Here is a 16,251-nt window from a genome sequence, read left to right on the forward strand (position 1 = left end):
AGCTTTTTGAAATCAACAAAGTACGAGAGAACTTTACATGTTTGTTTGTAAATTAGGGTGTGCAGGGTGAATACGTGGTCTGTCGTACGGTAATTTGGTATTTAAAAAAAGCCCATTTGTAGTTTGCTCAGTACATTATTTTTGCTGAGGAAATGTACACATCTGGTGTTAATGATAATGCAGAGGATTTTCTTAAGGTCGCTGTTGATGCATATCCCACGGTAGTTATTGGGGTCAAATTTGTCTCCACTTTTGTGGATTGGGGTGATCAGTCCTTGGTTCCTAATATTGGGAGAGATACCAGAGCTGAGGATGATGTTAAAGAGTTTAATAATAGCCAAATTGAGTTTGTGGTCTGTATATTTCATCATTTCATTTAGGAAACCATCAACACCACAGGCCTTTTTGGGTTGGAGGGTTTGTATTTTGTCCTGTAGTTCATTCCATGTAAATGTAATTCTCTCTCCTTCCCCCCCCCCCTTCCCTCAGGTTCATTGCTGTGTCAATCCCTCTGAACTACAACAGGAAGCACGTTGACCAGCGTCAGATCATCCTGCTGTCAGGCACCTGGCTCATAGCCCTGGCCGTGGCCTCTCCGGTCATGTTGGGTATCAACAACATCCCACACCGGGACCCCACCGAGTGTAAACTGGAAGATGACAACTACGTGGTTTACTCTTCTGTCTGCTCCTTCTTCATCCCCTGTCCCATCATGCTCCTCCTCTACTTCGGCATGTTCCAGGGCCTGAAGAGGTGGGAGGAGGCGCGCAAGGCCAAGCTGAGGAACAGCATCCAGACATGCAGGAAGCTTCAGCATGCAGCCGCAGCCGCCGCCATGCCGACCTCAGGGACCATCCCGGGCCGCTGCCCATGCCCCTGCCCAGGATCATCGAGAGGGACCTGGCTCAGGCCCGGCTGGGGCTGGAGGATACCGATGACTATCTGCAGCCGGACTGCCCCCCGTTCCCCTCGGCGTACAGGGAGAGGATCAGCTCCGTGCCGTCTATCTCCTACCAGCAGAAGCCGCCGCAGAAGAGGAAGCGAGCCAAGATCAACGGCAGGGAGAGGAAGGCCATGAGGGTGCTTCCTGTTGTGGTGGGTAAGTGCCACAGATTAAAGTTACAGACTTGTCAAAAAGTTGTCAAAAAACTCACAAAAGGCTTCCCTGACTCGTCAAAAAAACGATTAAGTTCCCCTCAAACCTGTCAAAAACTTACAAAGGTTTCCTTCAAACTTCAGAGTCAGAGTCCTATGAGTCCAGAATCAAGTTTCAAGTGTTTGTGACTGATTGAAGTCGCCATCTGCTTCTCCCCCTTTCTCTTTTCTACTGAGGGCTCATAGGGTAGGTTCTACTGAGGGCTCATAGGGTAGGTTCTACTGAGGGCTCATAGGTTCTACTGAGGGCTAGGTTCTACTGAGGGCTCATAGGGTAGGTTCTACTGAGGGCTCATAGGGTAGGTTCTACTGAGGGCTCATAGGGTAGGTTCTACTGAGGGCTCATAGGGTAGGTTCTACTGAGGGCTCATAGGGTAGGTTCTACTGAGGGCTCATAGGGTAGGTTCTACTGAGGGCTCATGAGGCCTCATAGGGTAGGTTCTACTGAGGGCTCATAGGTTCTACTGAGGGCTCATAGGGTAGGTTCTACTGAGGGCTCATAGGGTAGGTTCTACTGAGGGCTCATAGGGTAGGTTCTACTGAGGGCTCATAGGGTAGGTTCTACTGAGGGCTCATAGGGTAGGTTCTACTGAGGCCTCATAGGGTAGGTTCTACTGAGGGCTCATAGGGTAGGTTCTACTGAGGGCTCATAGGGTAGGTTCTACTGAGGGCTCATAGGGTAGGTTCTGACTGGTTGTGATCAGACTTGGGTCAAATGCATGTTTTGGGTACATACTGTATAAACCCCTTATGGCCGGCCTCAAAGCACACATTGCCTTCTCCAAAGGCTTAAATAAAATAAAAAATGAAATATATAATTAAAACACACACGTTGGGAGCCCTAAAAGCTAGACGAGGCAGTCACTATCAGATTGTAACTGGAGAACCGGTTCCCAGTACTATGACAGGCTACATTTAGAAAATGGGTGAAAGTATTGTGTTTCCAGCTTCTGATTCACTGACCTGCTTAATGGATGATAATGTTCATCAAACCAGGACCTGGAAATGGATAGAAATGTTAAATCATGAGATGAAGTGATGAAAAGGATAAAATACCCAGCAGGCCGAGCTGGTTGAAAGGATGTCATCCAGTTTGACCCACTGGGAGAGTATTGTGTTTCGGGCCTCTCTGGAGTCACACTGACCTGGACATTGATTCAGGGGCCGTAACGGTCTAAATGGAAATGATGCAGTGATATACCTAGGGGGAATTCTCTATCTCTCTCTCATTTCTGAACTTATTCACTTTTGGCCACGGCGTCATCGTTCATGAATAATTTGAGGCGGTTGAGTCGTTTTCTCAGTGTCAGGCTGACGAGGTGCATTTTTTATGAAACATGCACTATGTTTGAGTGGTGGATGCCGGTGGCGCATCCTTCATCTTCATCGGTGAGAGAAAAACAAAAGCCTTCTATGAAAAGGTGCTGTGTCCTGCGGCGCTGTCATGGCTTCCCGATCTGTCACAATGAACTGCTGCACACTTTCAAAAAGGCTTTCAAAAAGAGCTTATTCGGCTGTGTCCTAATAGGAGAACTCTTCTGAAGAACCTGTCCTAATAGGAGAACTCTTCTGAAGAACCTGTCCTAATAGGAGAACACTTCTGAAGAACCTGTCCTAATAGGATAACTCTTCTGAAGAACCTGTCCTAATAGGAGAACTCTTCTGAAGAACCTGTCCTAATAGGAGAACTCTTCTGAAGAACCTGTCCTAATAGGAGAACTCTTCTGAAGAACCTGTCCTAATAGGAGGACTCTTCTGAAGAACCTGTCCTAATAGGAGGACTCTTCTGAAGAACCTGTCCTTATAGGAGAACTCTTCTGAAGAACCTGTCCTAATAGGAGAACTCTTCTGAAGAACCTGTCCTAATAGGAGAACTCTTCTGAAGAACCTGTCCTAATAGGAGAACTCTTCTGAAGAACCTGTCCTAATAGGAGAACTCTTCTGAAGAACCTGTCCTAACTCTTCTGAAGAACCTGTCCTAATAGAACCTGTCCTAATAGGAGAACTCTTCTGAAGAACCTGTCCTAATTGGAGAACTCTTCTGAAGAACCTGTCCTAATAGGAGGACTCTTCTGAAGAACCTGTCCTAATAGGAGAACTCTTCTGAAGAACCTGTCCTAATAGGAGAACTCTTCTGAAGAACCTGTCCTAATAGGAGAACTCTTCTGAAGAACCTGTCCTAATAGGAGAACTCTTCTGAAGAACCTGTCCTAATAGGAGAACTCTTCTGAAGAACCTGTCCTAATAGGAGAACTCTTCTGACTCTTCTGAAGAACCTGTCCTAATAGGAGAACTCTTCTGAAGAACCTGTCCTAATAGGAGAACTCTTCTGAAGAACCTGTCCTAATAGGAGGAAGAACTCTTCTGAAACTCTTCTGAAGAACCTGTCCTAATAGGAGAACTCTTCTGAAGAACCTGTCCTAATAGGATAACTCTTCTGAGAACTCTTCTGAAGAACCTGTCCTAATAATAGGAGAACTCTTCTGAAGAACCTGTCCTAATAGGAGAACTCTTCTCCTGTCTAATAGGATAACTCTTCTGAAGAACCTGTCCTAATAGGAGAACTCTTCTGAAGAACCTGTCCTAATAGGATAACTCTTCTGAAGAACCTGTCCTAATAGGAGAACTCTTCTGAAGAACCTGTCCTAATAGGAGAACTCTTCTGAAGAACCTGTCCTAATAGGAGAACCCTTCTGAAGAACCTGTCCTAATAGGAGAACTCTTCTGAAGAACCTGTCCTAATAGGATAACTCTTCTGAAGAACCTGTCCTAATAGGAGAACTCTTCTGAAGAACCTGTCCTAATAGGAGAACCCTTCTGAAGAACCTTTTGCTCGCTGTTTGGGGTTTTAGGCTGGGTTTCTGTACAGCACTTTGAGATATCAGCTGATATACGAAGGGCTATATAAAATACATTTGATTTGATTTGGGTTCCAGGTAGAACCCTCTGTGAAAAAGGGTTCTGCTTGGAAAAGGACAACCAAATATCATTTTTTTAGGTAGAACTGTAAGTGTGGTGTGCCTACTGCCATGAGCTACTTTTATTTTTAAATGATTAATGAGAGAAACAACCTTTCTAATGTACAATGAATGCTACAGTGTTGACAGCAGATACACAGCTTGTTAGGAAAATACAGAATGCTACAGTGTTGACAGCAGATACACAGCTTGTTAGGAAAATACAGAATGCTACAGTGTTGACAGCAGATACACAGCTTGTTAGGAAAATACAGAATGCTACAGTGTTGACAGCAGATACACAGCTTGTTAGGAAAATACAGAATGCTACATTGTTGACAGCAGATACACAGCTTGTTAGGAAAATACAGAATGCTACATTGTTGACAGCAGATACACAGCTTGTTAGGAAAATACAGAATGCTACATTGTTGACAGCAGATACACAGCTTGTTAGGAAAATACAGAATGCTACAGTGTTGACAGCAGATACACAGCTTGTTAGGAAAATACAGAATGCTACAGTGTTGACAGCAGATACACAGCTTGTTAGGAAAATACAGAATGCTACAGTGTTGACAGCAGATACACAGCTTGTTAGGAAAAAGCTACAGTGTTGACAGCAGATACACAGCTTGTTAGGAAAAACAGCTACATTGTTGACTGCAGATACACAACTTGTTAGGAAAGTACAGAATGCTACAGTGTTGACAGCAGATACACAGCTTGTTAGGAAAAAGCTACAGTGTTGACAGCAGATACACAGCTTGTTAGGAAAATACAGAATGCTACATTGTTGACAGCAGATACACAGCTTGTTAGGAAAATACAGAATGCTACATTGTTGACAGCAGATACACAGCTTGTTAGGAAAATACAGCTACATTGTTGACAGCAGATACACAGTTTGTTAGGAAAAAGAATGCTACAGTGTTGACAGCAGATACACAGCTTGTTAGGAAAATACAGAATGCTACATTGTTGACAGCAGATACACAGCTTGTTAGGAAAATACAGAATGCTACATTGTTGACAGCAGATACACAGCTTGTTAGGAAAAAGCTACAGTGTTGACAGCAGATACACAGCTTGCTAGGAAAAAGCTACAGTGTTGACAGCAGATACACAGCTTGTTAGGAAAATACAGAATTCTACATTGTTGACAGCAGATACACAGCTTGTTAGGAAAAAGCTACAGTGTTGACAGCAGATACACAGCTTGTTAGGAAAATACAGAATGCTACAGTGTTGACAGCAGATACACAGCTTGTTAGGAAAATACAGAATGCTACAGTGTTGACAGCAGATACACAGCTTGTTAGGAAAATACAGAATGCTACAGTGTTGACAGCAGATACACAGCTTGTAGGAAAATGCTGCATTGTTGACAGCAGATACACAGCTTGTTAGGAAAAACAGCTACAGTGTTGACAGCAGATACACAGCTTGTTAGGAAAATACAGAATGCTACAGTGTTGACAGCAGATACACAGCTTGTTAGGAAAATACAGAATGCTACAGTGTTTACAGCAGATACACAGCTTGTTAGGAAAAGAATGCTACAGTGTTGACAGTAGATACACAGATTGTTATGAAAGTTCATCAGAATGCTACATTGTTGACAGCAGATACACAGCTTGTTAGGAAAATACAAAATGCTAATGGTTAAACAGATACACAGCTTTTAATCAAAATACAAATGCTACATTGTTGAGATAGCAGATACACAGCTTGTTAGGAAAATACAAATTAGGAAAGTGTTGACATCAGATACACAGCTTGTTAGGAAAATACAGAATGCTACATTGTTGACTGCAGATACACAGCTTGTTAGGAAAATACAGAATGCTACATTGTTGACAGCAGACACACAGCTTGCTAGGAAAAAGCTAGTGTCGACAGCAGATACACAGCTTGTTAGGAAAATACAGAATGCTACATTGTTGACAGCAGATACACAGCTTGTTAGGAAAAAGCTACAGTGTTGACAGCAGATACACAGCTTGCTATGAAAAAGCTACAGTGTTGACAGCAGATACACAGCTTGTTAGGAAAATACAGAATGCTACATTGTTGACAGCAGATACACAGTTTGTTAGGAAAGATACAGAATGCTACATTGTTGACAGAGATACACAGCTTGTTAGGAAAATCATGAAGTGTCATTTATTGACAGCAGATACACAGCTTGTTAGGAAAATACAGAATGCTACATTGTTGACTGCAGATACACAGCTTGTTAGGAAAAAGCTACAGTGTTGACAGCAGATACACAGCTTGCTATGAAAAAGCTACAGTGTTGACAGCAGATACACGGCTTGTTAGGAAAATACAGAATTCTACATTGTTGACAGCAGATACACAGCTTGCTAGGAAAAAGCTACAGTGTTGACAGCAGATACACAGCTTGTTAATAGTTAGAATCAAAAACGTTAAATTGCGTGCAAAATACAGAATGCTACATTGTTGACAGCAGATACAAAGCTTGTACACATCCACGCCCAATTTTTCAGTTTTTGATTTGTTAAATACGTGGAAATATCCAATAAATGTCGTTCCAAATCTACCATGATTGTGTCCCAAACTTGTTGTTGATTCCTCTCAATAAAATACAGTTTTATATCTTTATGTTTGAAGCCTGAAATGTGGCAAACCATTTCTCGCAAAGTTCAAGGGGGCCGAAACTTTCGCCACAAGGCACTGTACTGTATTCATCAAACATGCTAGGTCTGACAGAAGGTCTGTGGTCAGAGATCTACAGATGCTGGCAGGTCTGACAAAGGTCTGTAGTTAGAAGGTCTGTAAAAGAACATCAGATGCTATCACAGAATGTCTGTAGTCCTGAGATGCGAGGTCTGACATGAAGGTCCTGTAACTCAGATGCAGGGAAGATCTAAAATAGAAGGTCTGTAGTCATCAGATGCTAGGTCTGACAGAAGGTCTGTAGTCATCAGATGCTAGGTCTGACAGAATCTGTCAAGTCTGTAGTCATCAGATGCTAGGTCTGACAGAAGGTCTGTATCATCAGATGCTAGGTCTGACAGAAGGTCTGTAGACAGGTCTGTAGTCATCAGATGCTAGGAAAGACAGAAGGTCTGTAGTCATCAGATGCTAGGTCTGACAGAAGGATGTAGACAGGTCTGTAGTCATCAGATGCTAGCTCTGACAGAAGGTCTGTAGTCATCAGATGCTAGGTCTGACAGAAGGTGTAGACAGGTCTGTAGTCATCAGATGCTAGGTCTGACAGAAGGTCTGTAGAATGTCATCAGATGCTAGGTCTGACAGAAGGTCTGTGTCATCAGATGCTAGGTCTGACAGAAGGTCTGAGTCCTCAGATGCTAGGTCTGACAGAAGGTCTGTAGTCATCAGATGCTAGGTCTGACAGAAGGTCTGTAGTCATCAGATGCTAGGTCTGACAGAAGGTCTGTAGTCATCAGATGCTAGGTCTGACAGAAGGTCTGTAGATCATCAGATGCTAGGTTGACAGAATGTCTGTAGTCATCAGATGCTAGCTCTGACAGAAGGTCTGTAGTCATCAGATGCTAGGTCTAACAGAAGGACTGTAGACAGGTCTGTAGTCATCAGATGCTAGGTCTGACAGAAGGTCTGTAGTCATCAGATGCTAGGTCTGACAGAAGGTCTGTAGTCATCAGATGCTAGGTTTGACAGAAGGTCTGTAGTCATCAGATGCTAGGTCTGACAGAAGGTCTGTAATCCTCAGATGCTAGGTCTGACAGAATGTCTGTAGTCATCAGATGCTAGGTCTGACAGAAGGTCTGTAGTCATCAGATGCTAGGTCTGACAGAAGGTCTGTAGACAGGTCTGTAGTCATCAGATGCTAGCTCTGACAGAAGGTCTGTCATCATCAGATGCTAGGTCTGACAGAAGGTCTGTAGTCATCAGATGCTAGGTCTGACAGAAGGTCTGTAGTCATCAGATGCTAGGTCTGACAGAAGGTCTGTAGTCATCAGATGCTAGGTCTGACAGAAGGTCTGTAGACAGGTCTGTAGTCATCAGATGCTAGGTCTGACAGAAGGTCTGTAGTCATCAGATGCTCGGTCTGACAGAAGGTGTGTAGTCATCAGGATGCTAGGTCTGACAGAAGGTCTGTAGTCATCAGATGCTAGGTCTAACAGAATCTGTCAGGTCTGTAGTCATCAGATGCTAGGTCTAGGTCTGACAGATGCTCGGTCTGTTAGAAGGTCTGTAGTCATCAGATGCTAGGTCTGACAGAAGGTCTGTAGTCATCAGATGCTAGGTCTGACAGAAGGTCTGTAGTCATCAGATGCTAGGTCTGACAGAAGGTCTGTAGACATCAGATGATGCTAGGTCTGACAGAAGGTCTGTTAGACAGGTCTGTGGTCATCAGATGCTAGGTCTGACAGAAGGTCTGTAGTCATCAGATGCTAGGTCTAACAGAAGGTCTGTAGTCATCAGATGCTAGGTCTGACAGAAGGTCTGTAGTCATCAGATGCTAGGTCTGACAGAAGGTCTGTAGTCATCAGATGCTAGGTCTGACAGAAGGTCTGTAGTCATCAGATGCTAGGTCTGACAGAAGGTCTGTAGTCATCAGATGCTAGGTCTGACAGAAGGTCTGTAGTCATCAGATGCTAGGTCTGACAGAAGGTCTGTAGACAGGTCTGTAGTCATCAGATGCTAGCTCTGACAGAAGGTCTGTAGTCATCAGATGCTAGGTCTAACAGAAGGACTGTAGACAGGTCTGTAGTCATCAGATGCTAGGTCTGACAGAAGGTCTGTAGTCATCAGATGCTAGATCTGACAGAAGGTCTGTTAGACAGGTCTGACAGATGCTAGGTCTGACAGAAGGTCTGTAGTCATCAGATGCTAGGTCTGACAGAAGGTCTGTAGTCATCAGATGCTAGGTCTGACAGAAGGTCTGTAGTCATCAGATGCTAGGTCTGACAGAAGGTCTGTAGTCATCAGATGCTAGGTCTGACAGAAGGTCTGTAGTCATCAGATGCTAGGTCTGACAGAAGGTCTGTAGTCATCAGATGCTAGGTCTGACAGAAGGTCTGTAGTCATCAGATGCTAGGTCTGACAGAAGGTCTGTTAGATGCAGGTCTGACAGAAGGTCTGTAGTCATCAGATGCTAGGTCTGACAGAAGGTCTGTAGTCATCAGATGTTAGGTCTGACAGAAGGTCTGTAGTCATCAGATGCTAGGTCTGACAGAAGGTCTGTTAGTCTGTAGTCATCAGATGCTAGGTCTGACAGAAGGTCTGTAGTCATCAGATGCTAGGTCTGACAGAAGGTCTGTAGTCATCAGATGCTAGGTCTGACAGAAGGTCTGTAGTCATCAGATGCTAGGTCTGTTAGACAGGTCTGTAGTCATCAGATGCTAGGTCTGACAGAAGGTCTGTAGTCATCAGATGCTAGGTCTGACAGAAGGTCTGTTCATCAGACACTAGGTCTGTCTGTAGTCATCAGACATTAGGTCTGACAGAAGGTCTGTAGTCAGACAGGTCTGACAGTCTGTAGTCATCAGATGCTAGGTCTGACAGAAGGTCTGTAGTCATCAGATGCTAGGTCTGACAGAAGGTCTGTATCAGATGCTATCTGACAGAAGGTCTGTAGTCATCAGATGCTAGGTCTGACAGAAGGTCTGTAGTCATCAGATGCTAGGTATAACAGAAGGTCTGTAGTCATCAGATGCTAGGTCTGTGACAGAAGGTCTGTAGTCATCAGATGCTAGGTCTTCAACAGAGGTCTGTTAGACAGGTCTGTAGTCATCAGATGCTAGGTCTGACAGAAGGTCTGTAGTCATCAGATGCTAGGTCTGACAGAAGGTCTGTAGTCATCAGATGCTGGTCTGACAGAAGGTCTGTAGTCATCAGATGCTAGGTCTAACAGAAGGTCTGTAGTCATCAGATGCTAGGTCTAACAGAAGGTCTGTAGTCATCAGATGCTAGGTCTGACAGAAGGTCTGTTCATCAGACAGTCTCATCAGATGCTAGTCTGACAGAAGGTCTGTTAGACAGGTCTGTAGTCATCAGATGCTAGGTCTGACAGAAGGTCTGTAGTCATCAGATGCTAGGTCTAACAGAAGGTCTGTAGTCATCAGATGCTCCCTGACAGAAGGTCTGTAGTCATCAGATGCTAGGTCTGACAGAAGGTCTGAAACTTGACAGTGATCTGTAGTCATCAGATGCTAGGTCTGACAGAAGGTCTGTAGTCATCAGATGCTAGGTCTAACAGAAGGTCTGTAGTCATCAGATGCTAGGTCTGACAGAAGGTCTGTAGTCATCAGATGCTAGGTCTAACAGAAGGTCTGGTTAGATGCTAGGTCTGACAGAAGGTTTAGTGGTTGTAGTCATCAGATGGGTCTGACAGGTTTGTAGTCATAGTGGTTAGAGTGGAGGGGCGGCAGGGTCCAGACATTAGAGTGGAGGTCTGACAGAAGCCTAGTGGTTAGACAGGGGGCGGTCAGGGATGCTAGGTTTAACAGAAGGTCTGGTCATCAGGCTTCAACTAATGAGCAGAAACTGTGGTTAGAGTGGAGGGACAGAAATGTCTTCATTAGCCTGTGGTTAGAGTGGAGGGATGACAGCAGGGTAGTGATCATGTGGTTAGAGTGGAGGGTGACTGTTACACAGATAGTCATTTGTATCAGCCAGTGGTTGACATTGTGGAGGGGCGGCAGGGTAGCCTAGTGGTCAGAGTGGAGGGGCTGAGGGTAGCAGTGGTTAGGTGGAGGGCTAGAACAAGTGGTGTCATCAGATGGAGGGCTGACAGGGGTCCTAGTGGTTAGAGTGGAGGTCGGCAGGGTAGCCTAGTGGTTAGAGTGGAGGGGCGGCAGGGTAGCCTAGTGGTTAGAGTGGAGGGGCGGCAGGGTAGCCTAGTGGTTAGAGTGGAGGGGCGGCAGGGTAGCCTAGTGGTTAGAGTGGAGGGGCGGAGGGTAGCCAGTGGTTAGAGTAGGGGCGGCAGGTTAGTGGTGAGTGGGGGCGGCAGGGTAGCCTAGTGGTTAGAAACAGACGGAGTGTGGTTTGGAGGCAGGGTAGCCTAGTGGTTAGAGTGGAGGAGGCGGCAGGGTAGCCTAGTGGTTAGAGTGGGTTAGGGGAGGCGGCAGGGTAGCCTAGTGGTTTCAGAGTGGAGGGGCCAGGGTAGCCAAGTGGTTAGAGTGGAGGGGCGGCAGGGTAGCCTAGTGGTTAGAGTGGAGGGGCGGCAGGCAGCTCTGTACAAGCTAGTGGTTAGAGTGGAGGGGCGGCAGGGTAGCCTAGTGGTTAGAGTGGAGGGCGCTGCAGGGTAGCCTAGTGGTTAGAGTGGAGGGCGGCAGGGTAGCCTAGTGGTTAGAGTGGAGGGGCGGCAGGGTAGCCTAGTGGTTAGAGTGGAGGTGGTTAGAGTGGAGGGCGGCAGGGTAGCCTAGTGGTTAGAGTGGAGGGGCGGCAGGGTAGCCTAGTGGTTAGAGTGGAGGGGCGGCAGGGTAGCCTAGTGGTTAGAGTGGAGGGGCGGCAGGGTAGCCTAGTGGTTAGAGTGGAGGGCGGCAGGGTAGCTAGTGGTTAGAGTGGAGGGGCGGCAGGGTAGCCTAGTGGTTAGAGTGGAGGGGCGGCAGGGTAGCCTAGTGGTTAGAGTGGAGGGGCGGCAGGGTAGCCTAGTGGTTAGAGTGGAGGGGCGGCAGGGTAGCCTAGTGGTTAGAGTGGAGGGGGAGGGGCGGCAGGGTAGCCTAGTGGTTAGAGTGGAGGGGCGGCGGCAGGGTAGACCTAGTGGTTAGAGTGGAGGGGCGGCAGGGTAGCCTAGTGGTTAGAGTGGAGGGCGGCAGGGTAGCCTAGTGGTTAGAGTGGAGGGGCGGCAGGGTAGCCTAGTGGTTAGAGTGGAGGGGCGGCAGGGTAGCCTAGTGGTTAGAGTGGAGGGGCGGCAGGGTAGCCTAGTGGTTAGAGTGGAGGGGCGGCAGGGTAGCCTAGTGGTTAGAGTGGAGGGGCGGCAGGGTAGTCTAGTGGTTGAAAATAAGAATTTGTTCTTAACTGACTTGCCTAGTTAAATAAAGGTAAAATAAATAAAAAAACATAAAAATAAAAAAACAGATCAGGGTTGTTTTCCAGCTGACTTTGAATTGAAGTTGATCCTTAAATTTGATCGTGTCCCAGGACAGGAGGCAGTTGATATCAGGCAACACTCAGAGCGTCACATCACATGGGGTAGCAGGGTAGCCTAGTGGTTAGAGTGTTGGACTAGTAACCGGAAGGTTGCGAGTTCAAACCCCTGAGCTGACAAGGCACAAATCTGTCGTTCTGCCCCTGAACAGGCAGTTAACCCACTGTTCCTAGGCCGTCATTGAAAATAAGAATTTGTTCTTAACTGACTTGCCTGGTTAAATAAAGGTAAAAAAAAAAAATCAATTAGTGGTATCAGGAAACACAGGGCCCGCTGCTGGGGACGCGACAGGCTGTCCCTCATAACACCAGGCAGGGCCCGCTGCTGGGGACGCGACAGGCTGTCCCTCATAACACCAGGCAGGGCCCGCTGCTGGGGACACGACAGGCTGTCCCTCATAACACAGGGCCCTCTGCTGGGGACACAGGCTGCCCTCATAGGGGCCCGCTGCTGGGGACACGACAGGCTGTCCCTCATAACACCAGGCAGGGCCCGCTGCTGGGGACACGACAGGCTGTCCCTCATAACACCATGCAGGGCCCGCTGCTGGGGACACGACAGGCTGTCCCTCATAACACCATGCAGGGCCCGCTGCTGGGGACACGACAGGCTGTCCCTCATAACACCAGGCAGGGCCCGCTGCTGGGGACACGACAGGCTGTCCCTCATAACACCATGCAGGGCCCGCTGCTGGGGACACGACAGGCTGTCCCTCATAACACCATGCAGGGCCCGCTGCTGGGGACACGACAGGCTGTCCCTCATAACACCATGCAGGGCCCGCTGCTGGGGACACGACAGGCTGTCCCTCATAACACCATGCAGGGCCCGCTGCTGGGGACACGACAGGCTGTCCCTCATAACACCATGCAGGGCCCGCTGCTGGGGACACGACAGGCTGTCCCTCATAACACCAGGCAGGGCCCGCTGCTGGGGACACGACAGGCTGTCCCTCATAACACCAGGCAGGGCCCGCTGCTGGGGACACGACAGGCTGTCCCTCATAACACCATGCAGGGCCCGCTGCTGGGGACACGACAGGCTGTCCCTCATAACACCAGGCAGGGCCCGCTGCTGGGGACACGACAGGCTGTCCCTCATAACACCAGGCAGGGCCCGCTGCTGGGGACACGACAGGCTGTCCCTCATAACACCAGGCAGGGCCCGCTGCTGGGGACACGACAGGCTGTCCCTCATAACACCAGGCAGGGCCCGCTGCTGGGGACACGACAGGCTGTCCCTCATAACACCAGGCAGGGCCCGCTGCTGGGGACACGACAGGCTGTCCCTCATAACACCAGGCAGGGCCCGCTGCTGGGGACACGACAGGCTGTCCCTCATAACACCATGCAGGGCCCGCTGCTGGGGACACGACAGGCTGTCCCTCATAACACCATGCAGGGCCCGCTGCTGGGGACACGACAGGCTGTCCCTCATAACACCAGGCAGGGCCCGCTGCTGGGGACACGACAGGCTGTCCCTCATAACACCATGCAGGGCCCGCTGCTGGGGACACGACAGGCTGTCCCTCATAACACCAGGCAGGGCCCGCTGCTGGGGACACGACAGGCTGTCCCTCATAACACCAGGCAGGGCCCGCTGCTGGGGACACGACAGGCTGTCCTCATAACACCAGGCAGGGCCCGCTGCTGGGGACACGACAGGCTGTCCCTCATAACACCATGCAGGGCCCGCTGCTGGGGACACGACAGGCTGTCCCTCATAACACCATGCGGGCCCGCTGCTGGGGACACGACAGGCTGTCCCTCATAACACCATGCAGGGCCCGCTGCTGGGGACAGGACAGAAGCTGTCCCTCATAACACCAGCAGGGCCCGCTGCTGGGGACACGACAGGCTGTCCCTCATAACACCAGGCAGGGCCCGCTGCTGGGGACACGACAGGCTGTCCCTCATAACACCAGGCAGTCAGTGAGGGTGGTTCCTGTTGAAGACGACGCAGATCAACACCAATGTCGGCCGTCTCCACTCAGTAGATCACCGGCTGGTTGGGAAATGAACAGAAATATGTGTCTGTTCTGTGGTCAGAGACGAGGCGGTGCGCGGCCGGCGTTCGTGTTGGTCTTTGATTCTTTATGAGGGTAGATATTAAGATGTCACTGAGGGTAGTGATTCTTCACATCCGGAAGGAGAAGCATTAGTTATACAGGGAACATAAGAGGGAAAGGAAGGAGAAGCATTTATGCTTATACAGACAGACAGACAGACAGACATCAGATCCTCTCCTACCAGACAGACAGACAGACAGACAGACAGACAGACAGACAGACAGACAGACAGACAGACAGACAGACAGACATCAGATCCCTCTGTTTATGACATGGAGATGAAGACAGACTGTCTCTTACAGACAGACAGACAGACAGACAGACAGACAGACAGACAGACAGACAGATCCTGTCTCTACCAGATGAGACAGACATGTCTCTCCTACCAGACAGACAGACAGACAGACAGACAGACCTCTCCTACTAGACAGACAGACAGACAGACAGACAGACAGTCATCAGACAGACAGACAGACAGATGACAGACAGACATCTCTTTGTCCTCTTTGGCAACAACACTTATTCTATCGAAGGGTTAAAGGACAGACATTTTTCTGTTTCCAATTTGTAAAAAGCATTTGTTGACTGTAATTGTTCTCCACATTCGTCCAATGAAATACGCTCTTGGAGGTGAGCTGAATTAAGTTTCCCCGGACCAATGTTGATACTTTGATTGCTTTATGGGGAAGCTCAATAAGGAAGCTCAATGGAGAAGCACACAATCTTTTTTCAATTCCTTCCAGGGGTGCTCCGGATTAGTTAGGGACTGGCAAGCAGGGTTCAAATGACCCAGTGGAAATTGGAAACATTTATGAAGGTTAATCCAACTGACATTTTGGGACGTTCTAGGGGGGTGCTCATACTCTCTAGGGGGTGCCCGATATATCTTGGGGGTGTCTGACATCAAAGTGTTTGACTTGTGGGGGGGGGGGGGGTCCACATTGATATTAAAATGATCACCTCTGTTTATGCATGGAGATGAAGACAGACTGTCTCTTAAGAGTTAAGTCTCTCCAGATGAAGACAGACTGTCTCTTAAGAGTTAAGTCTCTCCAGGTGAAGACAGACTGTCTCTTAAGAGTTAAGTCTCTCCAGGTGAAGACAGACTGTCTCTTAAGAGTTAAGTCTCTCCAGATGAAGACAGATTCACAGTTGTACTGTGGGTCTTAAGAGTTAATGTCTCTCCAGATGAAGACAGACTGTCTCTTAAGAGTAATGTCTCTCCTGATTCCAGAGCTGACAAACTGTCTCTTAAGAGTTAAGTCTCTCCAGATGAAGACAGACTGTCTCTTAAGAGTAAGTCTCTCCAGATGAAGACAGACTGTCTCTCCAGAGTTAAGTCTCTCCAGGTGAAGACAGACTGTCTCTTAAGAGTTAAGTCTCTCCAGATGAAGAAGACTGTCTCTTAAGAGTTAAGTCTCTCCAGATGAAGACAGACTGTCTCTTAAGAGTCTTGAAGTCTCTCCAGAGGAAGACAGACTGTCTCTTAAGAGTTAAGTCTCTCCAGATGAAGACAGACTGTCTCTTAAGATTAAGTCTCTCCAGAGGAAGCTCTGATTCACAGAGGTGTCTGTCTCTTAAGATTAAGTCTCTCCAGATGAAGACAGACTGTCTCTTAAGAGTAAAGTCTCTCCAGGTGAAGACAGACTGGTTGTCTCTTGATTAAGTGTCTGTCCAGGAAGACTGAATCACAGCTGTAGGTCTTAAAGTGTCTGTCCAGGGAAGCTCTGACACAGCTGTCTGGTTAAGAGTCTTGATTAAGTGTCTGGCCAGGGAAGTCTGAATCACAGCTGTAGGTGGTTGGTGGGTCTTGGTTAGTGTCTGGCCAGGGAAGCTCTGATTCACAGCTGTAGGTGGTTGGTAGGTCTTGATTAAGTGTCTGTCCAGGGAAGCTCTGATTCACAGCTGTAGGTCTGATTCACAGCTGTAGGTGGTTGGTGGGTCTTGATTAAGTGTCTGTCCAG

General features: G+C 47.9%; 1 pseudogene; it reads left to right on the forward strand.

Annotated features, from left to right (window-relative positions):
• The first annotated feature begins 484 nt into the window (after positions 1–484).
• Positions 485–16,251, forward strand: part of LOC135535656 (D(4) dopamine receptor-like) — a 19,863-nt pseudogene continuing 4,096 nt past the window's right edge.

This window comes from Oncorhynchus masou, unplaced genomic scaffold (genome assembly GCF_036934945.1).
Source record: "Oncorhynchus masou masou isolate Uvic2021 unplaced genomic scaffold, UVic_Omas_1.1 unplaced_scaffold_4917, whole genome shotgun sequence".
Lineage (NCBI taxonomy): Eukaryota > Metazoa > Chordata > Actinopteri > Salmoniformes > Salmonidae > Oncorhynchus > Oncorhynchus masou.